Here is a 12,478-nt window from a genome sequence, read left to right on the forward strand (position 1 = left end):
CTGATAGGTGGCGGAGTACCGGGTACCGTTATCGAAAAAGAAGGAAAAAAGTATTATCTTCTAAAACCTCCCTTATGTTGCGACTTTGTCGGTACCGCCGAAGTTTAATAAAATTTAGCTCGCAGTGGTGCCACCCATATAGCCCATGACAGGTTAGAAGGATTAAGGAAATAAATGTAAGGGCGCAAACGAGCTGGTCGTTATACAGTATACATTAAACATGATTGCAAAACCCCGAGACAGCAGGTAACAACACACAGACTCAAAAGTATTTTGAGTGTGTGTGTCGTTACAAGTTTTTGTTCTGGACAAGTAGAAAGGGCATAAATATAGTGATGCACGATATTTACTTCATTAAAAAACGCCCCAGTATTCGTTAAGTAAATTATGAACATCACTACGAAACTTTCCGCCAAATTTCGCAAGTACGCATGGCTGGTCGTTCCAACATGAACGCGGGAAAACCGTTTTGTTTTGTTCCAACATGATCGCGGACCACGCGCGTGGACCAGGTTCAGTGCGTCTTCACGTTCAAACGGCCGCCTGATAGTTTAAACTGTCGTCTGCTCGTCAGCGCCCAGTAGATCAAACAGTGCGACAAACTTTGCAGTTTGTTGGGGATCAGCTCGGCGTAAACAGTAAATACAAGGAGGTGTTGATCATTGTTAACAGTGGTCATCACCGACTTGTTATGCCTGATTCCCGATTCTGCTTGCGATTTTCACTATCGCTCGCTCGAGCTTGAGAGACGTTAATTTCGCTCAGGTCACTATCATAGTCGGACATTAGACAGTTTTCGTGTAGAGAGCCCTGCGCGGATAACAAATTGAATATCCGCATCCGATTCACATCCGCAGACTTTATATCCGCATCCGAACCGCATCCGCAAACTTTTTACATCACTGTATCCGTATCCGATCCGCATCCGCATACCGTTTGTATCCGTATCCGAACCGCATCCGCAAAATGTGGAACCAGATCCGACTCACAATCTAGGCAATAAAATATCTTCGAAGAGCAATTTTTAAGCTCTTCGCTTATCTTTGTACAAAGAAATCTTCGGGACACCATTCAAAGGGGATGTCATTTTATCATTGTCAGTTTTATCGTACTTGTATTAAAAGCGATCAGCCTTCCCGAGACACTGCGCGTCGAAAAAAAGATGATCTTAGTTAAGTGATCGTCCTAGCAATCCGCGACACTCTGCCTAGGAGAAGCCGACAAAAAGGATGTCGAAACACCTCTATTTTTTTTTTTTTTTTTTTTTTTTTTTGGAATCATGATTACACTATTCTTTGCGGAGAGGGGGACATTTCTCACTTTCTTGTGACTGGTACGTTTGAGGTTTTCTTTGCCCGGGGAAAGTTTTCGCTCTTTCTCTGCCAATGTATTAGCTTGGGGACCTGCAGCAGTGTCTCTTTTAATTGGAAATGACAATTCAGACTTATTTTTCGAATACCCAAGGCTGGAATAAAGAATGTCAGGAAAAAGCATAAACATTCCAAATTACGGCACTATTGCTGTGCATATTTTGGGCAGTTCAATACATATCATACAGGCAACTGGGGGCAATTCGACCGTCTTTGCTGCTACCATACAAACTGATTTCCAGTAATTGTGTATCTTCTAAGAAATATGCATGTACACGTGTATAAACTATATAATTAATTCAGGAAGAAGCTACATGTATGTAAAACAATCCTGTTCCACGAGCACTTCCAAGATCATCAGACGCAGGGCTGCGAATTAGCGCAGGCAGAGTCCATGGCAGCGCAATGTCGGGGTCGCGAGCTAATTTGCCGACCACCCAAAGGCCCATGATATAAATGCCACTTCAAATGCCTCGAAAGCGGAATGTAATATCGTCCTAAATCATGAACATGCAAGGAACAGAATTCCAGCGTCTGAAACACTTGCGCCACCGCTTCACCGACCCTTCGCAAGATTGCCTTGTGTCGTGTGGACAGACGGGGAGGTTCATCGGCAGAATTGCCTCCGCCGATCGCTTTCGGGATTTGTAACCCAATTTTAAAGGTAAAAGGGACAAGCGGACTGATAAAATGTACGAAAGCACGCCAATATCGGCCTAACTCAACGTTTTGTACACCGGGTAAACGAAGTCCAGCTCCTCGAAGAGCTTGCGGCACACAACGCCAAACCAGGAAGCCGATGCGAGATCGCAGAGCGGAGTCCTCCCCCTGACGTCATGGTACACCTCACCCAATCAGGGCAAGGCGACCGCAGCGACGCTTGTGTTCGCTCCGTTCCATTAGGGTCATAGCAGAGAGGGTAATACAGTGAGTTTCATAGATTGTCAGTAACTTAAGGTTCGATTGGTAACATTCCCGAAATCTCTCATATTATGATTTCTGGCCACTCACTGTCCGAATACATTTATTGCTGGCAGCAACAGCGCTAGAAAAAAAAGACCAGTACGGAGAAGACACACACAGAAAGACAAACAAGCTGTACTGGCTTACATGCGGGCCAGCTGGTGAACTCTCAACATCTGGAACACTTTCTTGTTTCATCTTCTACTTCGCGAGAAGCAATGCCACGAAACAATTCAAGGCACTGCTTCTCGAGTTGGTTAGGCCCGTGGCGCCATCTTTGGATAGGTGCAGCCAGCAGACGGCCAGGCTGAGTTCGCCGAGTGCGTCGTCTGTTTGTTGCACTTATCGGGAGATGGCGCCACAAGGCTCGGAATTGCTGAATCTCGCTAACTCGGTCGTCGTCCACCGTTCACCCTGGCAAGTTTGTTGGACAGGACGGGAACTACGCTTTGAAATTTTACAGGGTAAACTGCACCACAAAAATACACCTTTGATAAAATTTTGGGATCGCTAAGTGCGAGGGCCGATTTTTCCGATCGATTTTAAAGCCAGCCACGGAACTTCTAACACCCTATTTCAGCGGTCTCCAAACGTTTTGGATAAAGGGCCGGATTATCGATCTGTCGCAATCTCGGGAGCCGGGGAAAAAAGAGAAAAGAGTAGTAATCATAAAAGAAGAAAAACTAAATAAATAAACCCAGGTAAGCATTTAAACACAGAAACTAACGTTAGAGTAAATATTTTAAAAAAAAAATCTAATTGCAATAATACACATCCTTGAATGCAAAATTCAATACTGTGAACGACTTATATTTCGCGATTTAGGTAAAAGCTGAAGTTTTGATTCGCGACACGGCGGGATTTCAATGTAGATTCCAATGTGTTTACATTTTACAGGAATCGTTCGCGGGACGTATTTTGATTCGCGAAAATTCAGCTCTCGCAAAAATTAGGTCTTCGGGAAAATTAAGTCGTTTACAGTATTTAGGGAATTACGACATTACATAACACGCGTGGCCAAGAAACCCCCCCAGGCATTAACCAAAGCGCATGGAAACTTCGGCACATTCGCGCAGTGCAACAAAAGGCTAATTAAAATGATTAAGCGAACGCTGACAATACGTAACAGTTGCGACACAGGCAATGTACACAACAACGCAATGGAATTACTTTAACCTACAGTTACACAGACATGAAGGGAACTACGAACGGCAATGCTGGTAACGACAATGTTCAATTAAAAATTGCAGATGCGAAAGCATGCATTCTTACATCACGATGTAGAAAACCCGAAACTGGTAAAAGCAGGGAAACTTGGTCAAAGAAGAAAGACAGGGAAAAAGAACGTCTTTTTCCCTGTCTTTCTTCTTCGATCAAGTTTCCCCGCTTTTACTACAGTCTCGGGTTTTCTACATCATGATCAACATCCACCAGCTCGCCTGCGCACTCACTGTTTTTTTCAATGCATTCTTACACGCAGCGCATTCCTACATGCAGCGCGTCCCGTTGTAAAACGCCCGTCAAGCACCCTTAACTGTAGTTATGTCTGACCTCAGCCAGCCTAGTTGTGGTTACCTCTGTAACTGTGGTATCAGAGTTGTCAGTATTGGTCCTGGAATAAAGGTTCAACGCTTAAATAGGTTTTAATTGCGACTTTATTGATCCTTATCCTGAGCTGAAGAGACCTACATGTCACTGGTCCACAGCGTAAAACGGCAGTGTCTTGATACGAAAGGCCGACCGGTATCGTTCATGTCACAGATATATAGATGTTGGTCAGTCCACAGGCTCTCACACTTCATAAATTTGAAATGTTAGTGGTTTTCTCTTTCCTCTCATTTTTATTGCGGTTTTGCCAGTGTCAATTCTTCCTTTTTACTAAGACAGAGTTCTCCTCTGACGAAAGAACGGCTTCATTCACAATCTCTTGGACGAGAACTCTTTTTCCAAACTGCGGTCAAAGATCGAGACCACTGGCAAGACAAGCTAACGGACCATTCTCAAAACGTGCAGTGCTCCCCGCTGGTGCCGAAATGTATCCTGGGAATCGGCTGTATGAAACCGGCGGCTGTAGCAGATGACGGAGGCCACGGAGACGAAGGGTTGAGGGCAGGTGAGCAAATGGTACAATCAAAGCTACCTAGAACGGAAGGCCGGGGGGCTCCGCGCGTGACGTCACGCTAGTCGGCCTAGGCGAAGCCGAAACGAGCCGCGGAGCAGCACTCAAAGGTAGCAATTACTCCAGTTTTTAAAGGGATACTACAACGAAATTTCGTCGCTCATTTTTTGGTCAAAGAAGCAGCATTAGATCCAACATACCAATATCTTGTTAAAAAAAGTCACGAAAATTTTTAAAACGAATTAAATGATTAGCAAAGAGCACCTGGTGGATGTCGCTAACGCCTCGCTTTCAATGCCCGTCTAGGAACCTTGACAGATAGTGACGGAGGTTGTCTCGCCTCCGGCCATGACGAGAGAAGAGGGGCAGGAGGAACTCCCCTCTTTCCGAGAATGCCTTTTGTGTGTCGCAGAAGTCGCTATTGTCCCCTTACAAGATTATAGAAGATTAACCCGTCGCTCAAAATTCGTACAAAAGCAGCCGCTTCGGTGGCTGGAACGACTAGGCCATCCTCTCGACGTCAGCCTCGCCGTAGCTCTGCTCGTCTTGAGACGACCTACGTCACGATTGCGTTGGATGTCACGTGGTCTCCGCTGGGCCTTCTCCCAGCGCTTTCCGGAGTGGGCCGTTTATAACGAAAAACACAGCCACCAGGCTCAAAATACAAACGTGCGATTGTCATTTACCGATATTGTGGATCATATTCAACCTATTTTTGAACACGACGGGAATATTTCAAATTTCGTTGAAGTATCCCTTTAATGCGAAAGCATTAACTGTCCCATGCAGCGAGCCGACGTCATCAGTTTGAAGCGCGAAAATGGCACCTTGTTTCCCTGATCCCAAAGGTCCCATTGGTTGGAGCGCGCGTCAGTTTCAACGACCGCCGCCAGATGGCGCTGCGTGTCCGTGCCGCCAGCGCGCCGATAAAACTAACCGCAACTCCACGACACTACGGGCCCCGCGCCGGTTAGAACGGACACGTTGGCGCGCGATCGGAGGCTTCTGCTCGCCTCACCGCCGACCAACATGCCGTCGCCTCCATCATTCACATTGTCGGCGGGGCTTCTGCTCGTCTCGCTGCCGATGAACATGGCGCCGACTCTAGCATCCACATCGTCGAACATTCGTGCTTTCGCATTCACAACCCATAAGAGGTGCTTAGATGTCTTCAGACTTTTTTGGCACAAACGTGCGTTTATTGACTCGCTCATTAAATATATTGAACAAAGCGATGGTCACTGTGCATGCTAAGATATTCACATAATTTTCTCTTAATGTAGCCAGTTTTCTTAGATTTGTTGTTTGTTTCTACACCTTTGTCATTGAGCTTGCGGCAAAGGTTTAAAGTAGAATGTTTGTAGAGCATCACAACACATGCTTCAGCACGACCTCACTCGTGTGTCCTTGTTCACACACATCGAAGTCGGAGCAATCCTCGTCGAACAGCAAGTCCAGTGTGAGGTCCGTGATCAGCTAGCGTTGGATACTCAAGGGGTACTCCGGCGATTTTTCCTTGGTCGCCGATTTACCTCAAAATTGGCTCAACGGACCGATAGACATGGCTCTACGAGTTCCCCAAATATTGTGTGAAAAGAAAAAAATTCGCGAAGTTATTGAATTTTCGAATTTCATTTTCATCATGTTTCTCAAACCGGGAGCCCCTACTGGCAACATTGAAGTGTGACGACAGAAATGGTATAAAGTGGGCAGTAAGCCATGTTCCCAATTTCAAGACGTTTGATGGTGGGAAAAGAATGTTTGGTAACTGATTCACTGAGAAGCACGCAAAAAACACTCGACATACTCTGTTTAAGACTACATGCACAACCTGAAAGTAATAAGGTGGAGAACTGGGCCAGTTGGTTGACGTTATACATGATGGGGAAAAACAGCTCAGAAAACACGGACTACAAAGAAGAACACACACGACAGGAACACACACACAGTCCTGTCGTGTGTGTTCCTCTTCGTAGTCCGTGTTTTTTTAGCTGTTTTTTCCCCCTCATGTACAACCTGAAAGTCTCTGCCATATGTGACGTCACACCACTGAACATCGCGCGAAAATTTGAATGCTGGTTTCAGCATCATCTTCATTTACGGTTTTCTCAATTGATATTTTGAATTTCGAGAAAATAAATAGCATACCATGACGACTGAAGTCCGGGTAGTAGGAAAATGCAATTTGTTTAGGTAGCTCAAAAAACGGCCGGAGTACCCCTTTAAGAAGTCCACCCGCTTCGAAATTTCCTCAACAACAACATAGTAGTGTGCGACAGCATTGACTGCGGTCATTGCTGGGTACAAAAGGCCTCCTCTGTCAATGTCTTTAATAAGATGGCAGTACTCACGGCCGGTGGAAGCTGCGATCATGAGGTCTGTCTGGTGTCAGGGCATTTATGCAGTTCTCCCACTTTAGCTTCTTCACCGTCGCGTACACCTCATACCCGGCCACATAGGCTAGAACGGGGATAATGTCTTATTTTTTAAAGGGCATCTTCTGTTTCCATTATGTTGTAGATAGGGTGCGGCGCATCTCCTCGCTTTTGTGTTTCCTCCCATTTGTCATCTCTCTGTTCCAGAAGCTTTACCAATCGATGCAAGTGGGTTTTGCAGCTGCAGCTTGTTTTCCCCTTCATGAAGCAGCTGTATAACCACATGGTACTGGAAGCCTGCCAGCCGCCGGTACCTTCCTAAGCGGTCCTCTAAACCGTCCGTCTGAAATTTCTTGAGGAGGACATAGGACAGCTTGAGCTCTTCGAAGCAGTATCTGCATATTTCGAGAAGCGCATAAGTTGACTGGTGTGGTGCGACATGAGGTTTGTCGGTCAATTTGCAGTTGTTGGCATTTTTCTCCCATACATTTAACCAGTCTAAAATGTTGTGGAGAAAATGCACCTTCTCGTGGTCTGGAGCCGAGAGCACAGGTTTTTGGAACTGATCTTCCTTCCCGCTTCTTTTACTGAGTGACTTCACATTCACAAATTTTTTACCACGTTACTATAATCTCAATGAAAGTGGCGATCTCCTTGAAAACTTTCAGGTTGTGCTTCTCTCCAATGGCACGAAGGGCACTGGGGAGAGAGCTGTTGAATATCTGGAGAGCAAGTTTCACATTTTACTTCTCAATGCTTGACAGGCAAAGGGCTTTCCTTGACCCTTTGTATCCATAGCGCAGCAGTTGGTCGCATTCCAAGTCATAGGCGGCTTGATGGTTTTGAACGATGCACACAGCATGAGCCGCTGGCCCTCTGTGTCAGCCTGAACCTCAGGGAACCAGATGAATTTATTGTCTTGCTTCAGCCAATTATTGCGCATGCACATGATTATCTGAACATGATTATCTGTGCGTATGCACATGATTATCACAAAAAACAGTGGCCTGTTGGGATGAGACAAATGTGGATAGAAAAACTTGTTTGAACGACGCGTTGTTGATACCAGGTGTGTCGTGGTCGTCCTAAAGAGAGCCATAGCCTTTCGATTCACTGCGTTGTTATCCGTTACGGCGCACATCCCCCGGTAGCCGATTTTCTCGAGCCTGCAAATCATGTCTCTAAGCAACTTGTGGACAAACTCTGCGTTGGCTCCGTGCTTGGGTACGATGTGAGCGATGTCCTTAAATGGGCACTTTATGCTTTGCACCATAAACCCAAACGCACTATTCGCTACTTCTGCGGAATTGTAAGTGCGGCACCCACAATGTTGCCTCCTTTATAATCGAAAAAGGGCCTTATATGGACCTTGTCCACCATCAAGGTCACATAACATTGGTCATTGTTCAAGTCAGAAATCCTCTTTGCCATGTAGCTGAGGAAACTTGAACTTTGCTGTTCTTCTTGAGGATTCACTCCAAACGATGTGCATATTGATCGGATGGTCTTAGGGTGCAGCAGAACAATGCTTCCACAGCCACGAATGTACTGGTATGCATGAGGCGATATTGTGAAGAGAATGCATGCAAACACCATAAAATCCACTGAATAACGCCTTTGCTCTCTCTTGGTAGAAATCTCTTTCTCCTTCCACTGTCGAGCAAGGAGAAGTGTGTATGACCTTCCCATGATGTGTTCTGCATCTTGTGCAGAGCCTCTTGGGATTTTTTGCAAAGTGGTCTGCTGCAAAGCTCGCTCGGGCCAGCCGACACCAGCATGCGGAAAGAGGTCGACGCCTCATTTCTGAGTGTTCCTCAAGCACAAAGCATCACTAGCCATCTTTAGGATACGGCACAATAAATCTTAGATATGCAAGTCGGTAAAGAGTCAAAAATGAAAAAACAGGAAGATGAAAAAAGGGGGCGATTTTCTTCACTTTCCTTGCAAGTCGACCTTCAACAATCAGCAAAAAATTAACTTGATGCAACAGAATCTTTCAACACGCACATTTCACAAAACCTACTACGAAAAGTAATTCAAGATTACGTACAACCCCGAAACTGTTCGAACTGAGTTGGGTTGTCCTTTAAAGGGACACTGACAGGGTATTTATGCTCGCCGAGGTTTTTAGTTGTATGCGACATATGAGAGCTCAACTACCCAGAACAGAATTTGCGGCTCGAAATTCGGTTTCTTTCCACCCGAAAACCGCCGATCAAGAACTGGCCGGTTCGAGTCTCGCTCACTCTCTTTTTCGCGGTCACGGGCCGTTTTCTAAGGTATCGATGCGACCACCAAATTTAATCAAAGTCGTGGGTCACTGAAGGCACACACTCAATATTAAAAATAGAAAAAAATATGAAACCCATTTTTTGTGGCTTCTAAAAAGCTGTAAATACGTTGATTGAAAAAAACGTTCCACAGACAACCGGAAGCATTCTGTGCATTCGTCGTTTCGCGCGCGTATCGTGGGACTCGCGGGGACGGCGATGGCAGCGGACGACGGGCGTGGGACCTCTATCTCAGAACTGTCGTTCGCGGTACCGGCGAATTCTGCCTACCGTTAAAAGAGAAATTTGGGACTGATCAAAAGAATTGGTATTCATCCCGTACGACACGCCCGGCCACCAAGCCGATTTGCACGAAGACGTCGCCGAGCCGTCGCTCCCTTCTCGTGGCTGAAGACATCGCTCGCGCAAACGTCAAGCACGACGAGTCTACTTCGAGTTGAATATGCACGCGTACGATTTCTTTACTAGGTGCGAATGTCCCCAAAGCGTGGTGCTTCCCGATTTCGACCCGGGAGTGCTTTTGCTAGAGAAAAATCGAGAGCAAACTTTCCAACTTACAGTTTACCGGCTGAATTATTACTAAGGAAAGAGATCCCCCACAAAAGAGATGCCCCAGTAGCTCAGTGGGAAAGACGTCCGGTTCACACGCGGTAGGAACCAAGTTTGATCCCCTGTGGAACTTTTCTTTTTTTTCATTTTTTTTTTTCAAACATTTTTTGACGTTTACATATATTTTTTTTTTTTTACAATCATCATTGAAGGAACAAACAAAAAAAAAAAAATAACAAACAAATGTTGTGGACGATACTTCGCTGAATTAAATGGTATGGGATTTCCGTTTTGACACCTGCGAACTCAATGTAATCACTTTCCACAAAATGCAAGGAGCATATAAATCTGGTAGCGTCCGCTTTCCGAGGTGCCCGTATATGTTCTACAGGAATTGCAGCCAGCCATTGGTCCCAATCCCGTTGATCTTTCGGAAACTCTGTCGCACAATACCACTTTTTTTCGGATGCAGGACATGTGAGCCAGCTCTTCACGCAACATTTTGGGTGTATTCTTTTCGGAGCCGATCATGGAAATTCACCACGGGCACTCACTATTCATCTCCAACTCCTCAATGTACAAAACAACTCATCTTGGAGTACAGAAAAACGAGCGGAAGAAACATAACTGCAAAAGAATCGCACGGCGAGCAGTTCACACGCCGCATGTCATGTCATCTGCTACAGAGAAAGGGAGAGAAAAAAAACAAAAAACGCACGGTCGGGTGTAGCCACGTGACTTCCGCCACTCACTCTCTTCTCTCCACTTCTCCGACCTCCGTCGGGTTTCGGTTTCGGTTTCGAGCAGTTGCGTCTTTTGGCTTTATTAAAAAAATACGCTACTCTGTTGCAAAATATTAATTGGGTAGTCCTCCGACACCATAATGAAGCGCCTGGAAAAAATAAAAAAAAATTTTTGGGGGGGGTGTCAGTGTCCCTTTAATGCTGATAGCCTGAAAGCCTTCTTATCCAAGGATGCAGGAACGCGCAGAAAGTATGCAAAGCCGAGAAGCATAATCGAACGAGAAAGTGTACAAAAATAGAGATCCACGGCAAGCGAGTCGCACAATCGCCCCGTCTATTTTAACGTTAACTTCTAATGTCCTATTCTGCACTCAAATAAAGTGCCACGAAGCCGCAAAAAAATCCTCACCATTCCGTTACTCTCTCTTACCCATCTCAAAGGGACGTTAAGCAATTATTACAATCTCAATCCAGCAGTCCGACAACAGTCCTGGTAGAATCCTCAGGATGACTACAGTTTATGGAAGACAGAGCTGGCTTAGAGAACAGCAGATGCCGTTCTACGGTGTGCAATAGTGAGAGAGACCCTCTACATAAACTACTTCAGGAAAATCTCAAAGCAGAATTAGACAGCCCTGACCTTGAAAACACCTTGTCCTGTATTCGCAAGGTGCGAAACTCTCCAATCTCAAGGGCGTTCAAGTTAGGCCAATTTCATTTTAAAGTCGGCTGCAATGTAAGGCCCACAGCACAAGCTCCGTCTCCTGTGTCAGCTGACTACCCTCAATGACAGCTCGGCGCATCTGCAGCCAAAGCGTGACGAAAGGTAACGAGCGTGTGCTGGGGGCGGAGCTTCTCTTGGGGTTCTTATGTTGCACCAGACTGTAGTCCAGTGTTTATGTTGCTGCTGTTGCCAAGAGACACTGAAACCATCTGCTCGAGTCATGTGAAACTCCATTAATGGCTACTAAACTAACATGTTTGCATGCCCAGATGTACAAAAGGATCCTGTCACCACTCAACTAGTACCAATAAAAGAATTAAGCTAGTGGTTTTATGCGAAGAAACTCCTGACTGTGGGGATGCCAAAGAGTGTGGACATGTTCATCATACTCTCGAGATTTGGGGCCCTATACTACACAGTGGGACCAAGGGACCGGAACAACGCGGTTTGTTGCTATTGGTCAGCGGCGCGGAGCTGACCAACTGCTGCAGACGACGTTGCCCCAACCCCTTGGATCCACTTGGTCCCGCCGTGTAGCATATAGGACCCCTGCAGTCCCAAATTTGTAGCTTTCTTTCTATGTTTCTAACTATCATGTTAACAGACTGAATCCCATTCAGTCTGTTAACAACTGAATCCCATTCAGACATATCAGTTTCACTGAATGCCACTAAATGCAACTCGCACAGGGCCAGTACCGGCGCACGTGTGGCCGCTTCTCATAAAACGACTTCCGGGACTTGTCACCATAATAGGCGTTGTTGTGACTCTATCGCCTTTCAGAGGCACAAAGGACTAACAGCAATTCCAGAAAGGAATCAGAAACGACAGCCAGTATCTACAGGGTGTCACAAAAGAAAATTTATGCAGTCTTTTTTACCGCAAAAATAAACTAGGCATCGCCAAACGCTCATTCTCCGCCCATAGGTAGAGCTAGAGGTCACAACCAGATGCCAAAGTTTCAGCCCGATCCGATAACTTAATCAAAAGTTATAAATGATTTTCTGAAAACTTCAATGGGAAAATGGCGGCCGACAGAGTTTTCGAACACATGGGGCTCTATGACACCAGAAACCGAAAACGGGCAAAAATGGGCTTCATTTTCCCATTGAACTTTTCAGAAAATCACTTATAACTTTTGATTAAGTTATCGGATCGGGCTGAAACTTTGGCACCTGTTTGTGACCTCTAGCTCTACCTATGGGCAGAGAATGAGCGTTCGGCGATGCCTAGTTTATTTTTGCGGTAAAAAAGACCGTGTAAATTTTCTTTTGTGACACCCTGTATACAGTTATCGTTATCAGAAATCCAGCGTGAGTTCCTGCGAGTCTGGTCAGTGCAGCC

General features: G+C 45.6%; 1 protein-coding gene across 4 annotated transcripts in view; it reads right to left on the reverse strand.

Moving 5' to 3' along the window:
- Positions 1–12,478, reverse strand: part of LOC8032579 — a 196,692-nt gene that overhangs the window by 32,811 nt on the left and 151,403 nt on the right. The gene's annotated exons all lie outside the window — the stretch shown is intronic.

Source organism: Ixodes scapularis, unplaced genomic scaffold (assembly GCF_016920785.2).
Source record: "Ixodes scapularis isolate PalLabHiFi unplaced genomic scaffold, ASM1692078v2 PGA_scaffold12__126_contigs__length_90152505, whole genome shotgun sequence".
NCBI classification, from domain to species: domain Eukaryota; kingdom Metazoa; phylum Arthropoda; class Arachnida; order Ixodida; family Ixodidae; genus Ixodes; species Ixodes scapularis.